At 40.7% G+C, this 12,052-nt stretch overlaps 1 long non-coding RNA gene across 1 annotated transcript; it reads right to left on the bottom strand.

The window, feature by feature from the left end:
* Positions 1–420: 420 nt before the first annotated feature.
* LOC144018155 (uncharacterized) lies at positions 421–7,393 on the bottom strand. Its single transcript, XR_013283355.1, has 3 exons — positions 6,930–7,393; positions 1,872–1,984; positions 421–1,791 (listed from the first exon to the last, which is right to left on the bottom strand). It is a non-coding gene; the product is annotated as an uncharacterized LOC144018155 (long non-coding RNA).
* Between the last annotated feature and the right edge of the window lie 4,659 nt (positions 7,394–12,052).

The following is a 12,052-nucleotide window of genomic DNA, read 5'->3' as shown; positions in this document are numbered from 1 at the left end:
GGCGGTACATGGGGTGGGTTCTCATTTTATTACATCACAAAGTGACAAAAGGAAAATACCACTTGGGCGTGTTTTTTGATGAGGAATTAGCATTTTAATATGGATACATTGTGCATGATATAGAGCCTTAAATTTTTTTTATAGAATTCACAATAAAAATTGCTCCATTGACTTTCTTTTTGTCACGACCGATGTGTGGTGGAGGACCCAAATGCAGGGAAGGAGGGCGAGGAGGCAAATAATGAGCTGAAAAAGTTTAATAAACAAAAACGAGGAGGCAAAAATGAGATACAAATTAACAAACAAAAACAACAAAGTCCAAAAGTGTTTATGTTCTGGATTTGGATCCCAAAAACGCAGACACAAATAAGATTTTAACTCTTTATTTGCACATCGAGAAGCGTGGAACAAACTTGACTAGACGAGAAACAATGAGAATGTATCAAGAATCACCAGATGCTAAGCTAACTTGGGCGGTTGAGTTGCACAGAGGAACAGAGGTAATAATCCGACAAAGACACACACTTCTCAGAGAGGCTTATATAGACAGTGAATCGATCTGAATGGTTGTGGCTAGAGATGTGGGTAACAGGACTGACATGGAATTATCTGATTGGCTGTTGACCAGATAAAGAGATTAAAGATTCTTGACATCACATAGCTTCTGACATCACAAAGCGTCTTACCAGTTGAAATTAGATGCTGGTTACATCAGTTCAAAACAGACACTTGACCACACGGTGATGACCCAAACATAACCATTGCATGACCCAAACATAACCCTGTCATGCCCTTGCATGACCCAAACATAACACTGGCATGACCCAGTCATGACAAAAAGGGTAACAAGACAAGACGTGGCACAAAACTGGCAGCATGACATAAGGAAAATGACAATGAATCGACGCAGACAGAGGGGAGACAGGAGACTAAATACACACACTAATTGACACAATGAGACGCTGCTGGGCAAGACACGTGGCAGAGGGTGCTGATTGGTTGAGACATTAGTAGGGTTCGGCAAACACAGGTGGACATACTCAGGTTTGATGAGACGGGGGAAGCTCACAAGGACAACATAACAAAACACATATCGCGACAAGAACTCAAAGAAACAGGAGGACAAAATCCAAACCATACCAAAATCAAACCTGAGCCATGACAAAAGTAACAAAATCAACCCAAAACCAAACCATGAAACTTTTTTCTTTTCCTTTTCAGTATTTCCCTTTGAAAATGTGGAACATGGGTAGTTAGTGACTACTAGAGTCCCCGCCAAATAAAAAGATGGTGTTCAGTGTAATTTGCAGGAGTGCAAATGAGAGCAGCCATCTTCTCCTCCTCAGCAGGTCCAATTTACTCCAGCACATTATCCCCGGAAAACCGGCAGCTGTGCCGAACGCTTCCATGAAGGCATGTTGGATAACACGGGCCCGGAAGGATTAGGGCTGACTCTCACTCCCGGGCGACGCCATGCGCGCATTATTCATCCCAGCCTCCTCCTCTTCCTCACCCCTCTTCACCTTTTTCGCTCCCACCAGCCCACTGGCTCCGCCTCTGCTCCCCCGTGACTCTCCCTGCACGTCCCTGACAGTTGCGTAAAAGCCCAAGGAAACTCTCTCCGGACCACGGTGGCGGGAGCCCGGAGCCGGGACGGCGTTAATTAAAAGAAAAGGTTAACACACACGAGGCTGGCGGGAGGCACATTCCGGGGGGGCTCCCTTGGTGGAGCATCTGCTCGGGTTCCCTCCCTCGGAGCCACCCCCTCCTCCCCTTCCGGAAAACTAGGACCTGAGGACATTTGCCAGGGTGATTGGGTCCGACTGGGACATAAAAGATGACCCTCAAAACTACCGTGTGCTTCCACTCACCTGTCCGGCTTGGACCTTCTTGGCTGGGATCTGATTAGTGCGTCCCAGAGAAGGTCTCACCTCCCTAAACGCACCGCCCACACACCTTCATTAGACAGTAGGTCGTGTGCCAGCTCCGAGTGTCAGAAAGGAGAGGAGAAGCATAAAGAAAGGTGAGCATCACAAGAGGCGCAAATATGGCGGAAGTTAAGGGGGCGAGCGCATCAATACCGTGCAAGGATGTCGTCGACACCTGCGCCATATGTGACGTACAACATCATTAAATAATGATGAATGATCACTTCCTTCTGCTCAAAAAATACATATTCACGCGGGGAAATTGTTGGCCTAGTTAGCGTCATAGTCGTATACGGGAGGTTGGCATCAGGTGGGACCATGTGATGAATGGGTCACAAATATAAATCATTACACTAGATGAGAAGCAGCATTTATTATTTTATTTTTTTAAGAGGAAAAATACACTTTGTAGTTGCATTAAGGCATTTGAAAGACCAACAAATATTAGGGCGATATTTAAATGAATACCAATTTTATGAGAAATAAATTGTAAAGAGAAAAATGTTGTAATATTATGGGGAAAAAAAATGTCATTGAGGTATTGATAAAAGTCAGAACACTGAGGAAAAGTTATGCTTGCGACATTATGTGGATAGAACAAGAATAGTGTATTTTTTTTTAGAAAAAAGATTGATACGAGAAAAAAAAGTTTATTATTTATTTTATTATTTATTTATTTATTTTTAGAAAAAGTCAATCTTTAGGATTGTATTTTTTTTTTTAGTAACTACTTGCAATCTTACATGAAAGGGATACTTGACTTATTGAGCCATTTTCAGCAGAAAAAATGGGGAAAAAATGAAATGGGGAAAAATGGCATTTTTCATCGTAATATTACAACCTTAAAGGGACACTCCTTGACTCAATTTTCAGCAGTGAAAAGTTAATATTTTGTCTATAATTAATGTGGTAACATCATTATATTTCATGTACAATTAATACCTTGAAAAAATATTTTTTCTACTTGCTGTCAACCGATGATGACATCGCCTGTGCTGAGGAAGTAGGTAACGGCCAATCATGGCTCAGTTTCTGACCAAACCCAAAAAACAGGTGAGCCGTAATTGGCCGTTACCTACTTCCTCAGCACAGGTGATGTCATCATCAGTCGACAGCAAGTAGAAAAGTTACTTTTTAAAGGTATTAATTGTACATGAAAAAAATGAAGTTATCACATTCATTCTGCACGAAATATGAACTTTTCACTGCTGAAAATTGTTCAATGAGTCAAGAAGTGTCTGTTTAAGGTTGTAATATTACAATGAAAAAGGCCTTTTTCCCCCATTTCATTTTTTTCCATTTCAAGACGTTGCTTTTAATCTTATGAGAATACATTTGTAATATTAAAATGAAGTGGTACATTTTCATATTGTGATGCAATAGTTTGAAGAAAATGTATCTTGTGAATGAAAAAGAGAAAATATTAAGAGAATATTTCTTATTTTCTGTTAAATAAATCAGAATACTGTATTCCAAGAAAAATTTGACTTTTTCCTGAAACGATAGATACTGCATTTATTTTTTATTTTTTATTTTAAATAAAAGCATTTTGAAGTTGTTGTGTTTTTTTTTTTTTTAGAAAATAAAAATTAAAAATAAATGTATAATCCTATACCAGGCCTTTACTGCAGCCTCTATCAGTTCTTGTTTCTGGTGGTTTCTCCCTTCATTCTCCTCTTCAGAGGTAAAACGGATGCTCTGTTGGGTTTAATGTCTAGTGATTGATTTGGCCAGTTAAGACTTTCCACTTTTTCACCATGATGAAGTCTTTTGTTGTGTTGGCTCATTGCCTTGTTGCATGATGAAGCTTCTCCCAATGATTTGGATGCATTTTCTGCTGCTACCATCATGAGTTACAATCACTTGCACTGGGACCAAAACTGACCGAGCCAATGATGAGCTACAGTGGAACCTCTACTTAGGAACGTCTCTTCATACGAAATTTTCGAGTTACGAAACGCCTCAGTGGGAAAATATTGCCTCTTGTTACGAAAGAAATTTCTAGATACGAAAGGTAAAAATACATTACCAAACGCAACATACTTTCAGCTATGCCTATTTCCTACCATAGGTATCTATGAGCGTAAATACTAGATCGGTGTCTATACATTATCCTCATCATTCATCCCGCGGCCCACGAGGTGTTCCGAAAGTTTTTCGGAAATGTATGAACTAACGGCCGACAAATTTGTGCAAAAATTCAAACAATTGGTGATTGATGAAGGCACAGTAAGTTTTTAATTGCGACGACACAGGCCTTTTTTTTTTTTTTTAAAAAAGATGCCTCGCCATACCGGAAGTTTCCATGACGTTTCAGAATTTGTTTAAAAGAATCGCCCAGAAAAGGTGTTCACCAGTCGGGCGTTTGCTCACTAAGATGATGTTTGCCTTGGACATTTTCGAAGCATTGTTTAAAAAAAAAAAAAAAAAAAGCAAACATCCTTGGATCAGTTCTTTGCAAAACACCAGGCAAAAAAAAACACTTCTGAGAGAGGAGAACATGAACCAAAGAGGGCAAAAAACGATGAGGACAGCAGTTAAAAAGGTAAATGACCATCATTTTTATTCTTTACTCTATTCTTTGTTTTTTACATTACGCACAACTCTCATTTATTGTGCAATAATCTAATTGTAACATGTATTTGTTACATGTTTTGATGCATTTTTATGCTTTATAAAACATGTATGTCTGAATTTCGGGAGGCTTGGAACGGATTATGGCATTTACATGGAAAATGCGTCTCTACTTACAAAATTTTATACTTAAGAACTTTCTTCCGGAACCAATTCATTTCGTAAGTAGAGGTACCACTGTACTTATCCAGCACTGAGGATTTGACCCAGCATGTTGGGTCAAAGATTTTAATCCATCAAGAGGTTAAAAACTATCCATACTGGTGAGTTAAAGCAACTAAGAAACGGGTTACCAGGTTATCAGTATAGCTGTGGTTAAAGATCATACTAATTTAAATATGGCACAGGTTTCACGCTGGTTGCCATTCCTGATGCATCTTGATGTTACCCACTGAGCCATCCAATGTTTTTCTAAGCATATTACATTAAATATTCTTCAACTACAGTAAACATCTCTGTCCAAAATGGCGACCAGCTTCAGCTGTTCAACTCGGCCAAATCCAATCTGCTTGGCCGATATAACGTTAAGTAAAAGTAACCCAATCTGTTCAAAATCCACAGCTACCTAGCAAAACAACACATTTTTAGACACAGTGCTCCGACTGCTCATTTTCAAGTCATTGCCATAAATACACACGTGCTTTTTAAGACAAACGAGAAGAAGTGAAAGCGTTTCCTCCCTCCCCGAGACTAAACAATCAGAGATAATTAAACATCTATCCTCAGAGAAGAAGTGCTCCCACTGGAAGGTTGTTTAGTTTACGGATGTTCTCAGCGGCTTTGCTCACCAGGGACTCCCCCCCGTCGGAGGTTTTATATCTCTAACAAGGCTTTAATGTTAAAGTAACAAAGCGCTTGATGAAGTCTGACAGCAAGTTTGTCTTTTAGAGTAGAAATCAACAATCTGGAGTCAACATTTGTATTTATTTACCGCACTTCGACTTGCAGGCAAAAAAAAAACACAAAAAAATCACACACGACTCGCAGGAAAGTCTTGAGAGAGTCGAGGAAGAGGAGGCGGCACTCAAAAGCCTCAGGTCCCATGCCATGTGACCTCCTTATTGTAACGAGAGCATTTCTCCTCAAAACTCTGACTGCTGAGGAAGGGGGAGTAGGAAGAAGAGGAAGGAGGGGTATTCTTCAGAGGAGCATCTGCTGGTGGAAAACTCTATGTTGACGTCCCAGATGAAGTCCTGTCAGAGGGCTGACACGGAGCATCCGGGGACCCTGGGCGGGGGGGCTTCAGTGCTCCGAGTCTGGACACTGGCCTAGTTTCGCCCCGGTCCTCCACTAGTCGGCCCCACCTCATCTGTTCTTCACTGTCATCCTGACCTCATTGAACCAGCCTGCGACGCCTTCTACACCCCCTAAAGCTGGTTTCCTGACATTCTCCGGCACTTCTGAAAAGACAACAAAACTCGGAGGATACTCCACTCGCCGGGGTACAGAGTGTTCGGTTTTCCTGTTAGAAAATGGATGGTGCTTGTGGGCAGTGGTGGGAAGTAAACGAAGTAAAACTACTTTGTTACTTTCCTTCAGTAGTTTTTTCAGATATCAGCATTTTTGTGATGACCCGGTACTTCTGCTCCCTATGCTTGTGCCTGTAGCTCAGTTGGTAGAGCAGGTTCAAATCTCAGCTCCAACTATCCTCTGTCAAAGTCTTCCTGGGCAATATATTGAACCCTAATTTGCATGACATATTGGGGAACAAACCTCCAGCATCAGGTTTGTGGAAGGCAGGCAGGTGTAAAACGTTTGGTTGGGTTTTCGTTACGTAATTTAGCAAAACAATGATGATGTTGTCAATAATCTATTCAAAACCCGAATATTAGCAATATTGGGGTTTTAAAAGGCCATGTGAATGTCAGAAGCCCCCCCCGCCCAAAAAATATACTCATATTCTTGTTTTTAAAAAACCCGAACAAGACCCCTGGGTTACTCAATTTCTAAACTAACTTTCTAGTCATAAAAATGCATATTGGAATACCTCCATTGAATGAAACATTAGTTTGTGTTTTGCGCATGCTACCTATAAACCATCTTGGTATTTTGAGTACAGGAAGTCACCGTAGCGAGATGTAACGGCGGCCATCTTGCGTTGCTAATTACTAAGCAAGCCTAACTAGAATACGTTGATTTATCTGTGGCATTTTCACATTCTTCTGTGTCTTTGCGGCAAAAATGGCACATTTATATACGATATAAGCCCGTATGTCTGCTGTGAAACACACTGCAAATACAGGGAGTCCTTGAATTACAACATACGCGAGCTACGGCTTTTCGACTTTACGGCGACCATGCCTTCTTTGTCGTTAATTTCCCACCGTAATCACGCCATTTTAAAGTAATTTAAAGATGTATTGTTACCTCCAGCAACGGGCGTCCATCGAGCAGGTTGGCTGGCGATCAGGAATGTCACATTTCTGTGTCTGTTTCCATTAGCTCCGCTTTGCTGTCCGTCAGCAATGAATGTCTGTGCGGAAACACAAAATATTGGTTCCGGCATCTTCCGGGTGGAGCAATTTTTATTTTTTTTTTGTTGTTGTTGTTTTTTTTTATTGATGTAAATATCGACTTTAACGGTGAAATCCGAATTAAGTCTAATTTCGGGTTACATCGCCAGCTTAGGAACGGAACTTGTTTGTAATTGGCGGACTCCCTGTACACAGGCAGAAACCAGAATTTGACCTTTAACCTGCATATTGACTACATTGAAACGTAGCACTGATCTGAATATATAACTGGATAGTCGATAGACCATACACACCCATGAAAGCCATTGAAGCGACAGGGCGGCCATCTTGCTCCTCCTATCTACTAACTACTGTTTAAACTATACGTATATATTTTTTCCATGTCTCCCACAAGCAACACAGGTGTTTGAAACGATCCGCTAATCAGCAAGCTCTGCATAAAGACTTTTGTTGAATTACTGTTTTATTTCTTTAATTAAAAAAAAATATTAATATTAATATATTAAGTTTCCTCCTGTAAACATCATTAAGCACATCATTTATACATGTATTTAAGGCATGTTGTAAAATGTCTGAAGTGTCTCTAGTTTATGTTTAACAAATTTAAAATTTCATAAATCATGCTGTTTCTACTAAGTATTGTCTCAAATGCTGTAAATGTATAGGATCGTATACCGAAAAATGTTTCTTGGGAGGAGCAATATGGCGGCCTCGCTGCTTCAAAAGTCTTGGCCTATCAGCTATCCAGTTATATATTCAGATCTGTAAAACATAGTCAATGGCTAGCCTGCTAGCTAACGTTAGCCCTATAGCTTGCTATCCATTTGAGGGTCACATAAGCTCGACTATAATTAGCCAGTTCCTCAGTAACCATGTTAACTGTCTATTTTTGAATCAGCTTATCTGTTTAAATGTAAATTACATCCACCGGTCATTTACCTCATATAATCTTCTCAATTGTCACTTCAGACATAGAAGAGTTTGTTTACTTGTGGTGCCATCAGAGCTAGCTGAAACTGAAAAGGTCTATAGTACAAATGACTTCTGTTAGTAACTTGTGCGAAACGTTCAAAGCTCTTCTGTCATGTACGCATGTTACACAAGTGTCAAATCCTCTCTGACGCGAAGCTTATTCCGACACTATCCATGCTCAGTGTCAGGATGGCAGGTGTAAATGGTGCTAGTTTGTGCCTTGTTCAACAGCCGCGCCGTAGTTTGATGTGTCGGCAATCCCTTTGCTAGCCCAATAACTCGCTCACGCCAACACTGCTCTTTCAAGCTGCCTCCTTTATTCTCATTCTTGGTGGGATTCCTCCAGAGATACATAGTGCACCTCTTAATTTCCCCTGGGAAGCGTGCGGGAAACAGACACTGATGATTTTCCAGGGGATGAAACGCAGGGAAAACATTCGAATAGGATATCTGCGCAGCATGTGCTGTTGCTGGGTCAGATAAGCAGTTAAGCGGGTGCCATAACTTGTCACCAGCCCTGTGTTTTGCATCCGGTGTCAGCTTTCCTTCTTTTGTCTTTCCAGGGAGTCAAGAGAGAGAGAGAGAGAGAGAGAGCGAGAGAGCAGAGGATCCCCGGGGGACGATGTGGCCCGACGGGTTTGGTTTGTAAACCCGTCACATACTTGTGATGGGGGGGTGACGCGAATGGCTGCTCCTCTGAGGAGCAAAAGCTTCTGCCATGTTTACTGTCATGTTCCAAGGTATGCCAACGTGGCTTCAAATACATCAAACACATCTACGGGAATACTGATTTTGGGAATGCCTTAGGGAAATGAACAAAAGGTACGGGGAAAAAGAAAAAACACACGCGTGTGCCCACGTCTGTGCCCCGAGCATGCAGGAACCACACAGAAATACATCCATAATTTAAAACAAGCAAGTAACCCCCCCACCCTTTTTTTATGTTATCATATAAATGTATAAACTTCTACAAAATGTTAATAGTAGATTTTCATCCAGCTCTGATGATTGAAGAGAACAGTGTCCACATTACTACATCTAAATTGCATAAAGACAGAAGCTTTGTTAATGTTTTAACTCTTGTTTCCATGGCAACAATGCTAACACTTGCATGTATGGCAAAGACACAATGTGCTTTGTTCACTTTTTTTTAGACGCAGAAGTGATAAACGGTTACAAATTAAAGGTTGACGTTGTAATATTTTATGGCAAGCTTATTAGAAGCAGGAAGATCAACATGTGACTGGCATTTTTTTTTTTTTTTAAAAACCATTCCTGACTGTCGGGTCTGCTTAATTATGACGCGGGATGCCTCATACTTAGGTTCAATGCTAACATTTACAGGTATGCTTGTGGTAGTACTACTCAAACAGTTTGCGCTACTGAGGCTAAGCTAAATGGTGATTCATTCAAATTATTTTATTCTACTCGGTTCAACGGAGTGTATTTTGCTCAAAGCATGTCACATCCGTTGGTCTCATATTTTGGTAGACAGTGCAAATGTGTTCGGCGTAAAAACTGGCTCATCTTCATTTTCATGCTAGTTTACCGTGTTGGAATTTGGCAGACATTGCTAAGCCATGCTGGAGGCCTTGGCGCACCTGACAATTTGGTGACAGAAAGTAGAATAGACATTAGACTAGGTGAAAGCCGGTCGAAGTTGTGGCTCAGATGGTGTATTTGGGGAATTTGATTAGAGGTGCAGGCAGACATATTTGCACTTCCCTGATATGTGTCGTGGATGTCATCGTATTTCATTCTTAAATATGGCAACAACGTGCATCGAACCTTTTGAATCGTTGTAGAAATCAGCTAATTAATCTATCATTATGGGCAACAGCACAGCTATGCGGGGGTTTTGGGGAGGGGGTCACACTCGGATCTTTCCGTTCATTTTGAGGTCTCCGCATGTCAACCACCGCTTAAGCCAGGGGTGTCCAAACTTTTTCATGTGAGGGCCACATACGGAAAATCAGAAGGACGCAAGGGCCACGTAATGTTATAAAGGGAAATTGTGTTTAGTCCTAAAAATTTTACAAATAATTTATTTGTGCTGTTGCATATTTAGAAAAGTGCTACAGTATATAAACCAATTTAGTTGTAATATGGCGGTAGGGTTATTATAGTTTTGGAATTTTTCATTTTAGTTAGTTTTTATTAGTTTTAAGGGTGGCTCTGTTAGTTTTTATTAGTTTATTTCTTTAAAAAAAAAATGCTTAGTTTTAGTTTAGCTTGTTCGTTTCTATATTAGTATTATTTTTTTTTTTTAATGTGTATTACTTGTGCGCAATATTTAAAACACAACATGGGCACAATGTCATCTGAAGGTGCTTTTCTATTGGCTGCTGCTAGTTGACATCACTTCTATGTGACATACTTTCAAATGTCATTATTCCGGTTTATATCAAAATAGATCTACTAAAAATGACATTTAAAATCATCCCCAAAGGCTCATGCATGAAATTAATTACCAAAGACTAAAACAAAGGACATTTTTGCTATAATTATAGTTAGTTTTAGTTAGTTTTATAAACATAAAATGTGGTTTCAGTTAGTTTTCGTTTTTTACAAAGCATTTTCGTTTTTATTTTATTTTTTTAGTTTTTTGAATTTTAGTTTTTTCATTAGTTTTCGTTAACTAAAATAACCTTTAATGGCACCCGTTTTTCGATACCCTCCCTTCTTACTTTGACCATCTCCAAACATTTTTGTTTTGTTAATTTTATTTGAACTGAGTCAAATACCATTTTTAGCATATGTCGCGGGCCACTGAAAAATGGTCTGTGGGCCGCAAATGGCCCCCGAGCCGTAGTTTGGACACCACTGATTTAATCTGTTCCAAAGTGTGTTTGTCGATTGAACCATGTTGAAATTTCACGTTCTCTTCCAAAATGATGTGTCTGACTCCTGCATCTTAATGAGGACAACGTGACGTCATTTGAGATCAACCCTATTGAACAGGGCAAAGAACCATTATTCAGTAACTTGAGTAAAGCAGGCAAATCCAAAAAGAGTCTCATATTGAGGCATTCCCACAATAACAATAAGTCGTGATTTATGGAGCGCCATCTAGATGGATTTGACGAGCAGAGCGGGCGTTTGACGAAGGGCGCCGTTTGTTTTCCCCCGCCTCCGAAGGCTCGCGTCTCCGCGTCGAGACCCGACTCGCGGGGACGTTGGACTGGATTAGATGGCTGACAGCTGGGCCACATCTCAGGAGGCTGCTGAGCCCCCCCCACTCCCGTTTGCTGTCTACCCGCCTGTGCACCAAGTGTCAATTTGAGCATGAAGGAAAGATGGAACGAGTCAAGGAAGTGAGTAAGTGAGGGTCCGCTGGTGGTCCTGGGTGGATTGATATCAGTGGTGCATGTACACCGTTAGGCATCAGGAAGCACACTCTTTATTGAGTAGACAAAGCACTCCTCCAAGGGTGTATGTCTTGACCTCTCTACTAGTTTGGGCTGTGATGATAATAGTGAGCATCGCATGCTTTCAGGGCAGCATATTAAACAGGCTTCATTAGCTGACTCTTAACTGTAAGCCTTCCTATTAATTGTCCCACAATCAAACGCAATCTTTTCTTCGCCAAAATCAAAGCTTTTCAATAATGCAAAAAAAAAGAAGAAGAAAAAAACATTCTCGCCTCGGGTGGTATCCTGTACAATTACACGCAATCAAGATAACAAACTAGTTCAAAAATCAAACGCACTCCCGTTTTACTTCTATTTGGGTTGATGGGAGATGTAATTAAATGTGACTTCTCTAAGTGGTCGAATTGTTTCGCAGGCTGACTTTCAACACGGACGCAAACTTCCACATGAGACGAGTCTGATTGTGGCGTGCTCAACAATAGACGTCATTTACTCGAGTGTTAATATGACAAATGTTGGGGCCGCCATATGAGAATGCTGCCTAATAGGTTCTCGGCGCTCCTGAGAGAACGCGTTGTGTTTTCCCGCGCCGTGGCGGGAAACGTGGGCTGCGGGGAGTGGACTTTATTAGTCCGCCATTTATTTTTATAAATGAGAGAAGGGGCTGCCACGT

This window comes from Festucalex cinctus, chromosome 1 (genome assembly GCF_051991245.1).
Source record: "Festucalex cinctus isolate MCC-2025b chromosome 1, RoL_Fcin_1.0, whole genome shotgun sequence".
NCBI lineage: Eukaryota > Metazoa > Chordata > Actinopteri > Syngnathiformes > Syngnathidae > Festucalex > Festucalex cinctus.
Note: the sequence above shows the minus strand (reverse complement) of the source record. Positions and strands in the feature narration are given on the sequence as shown.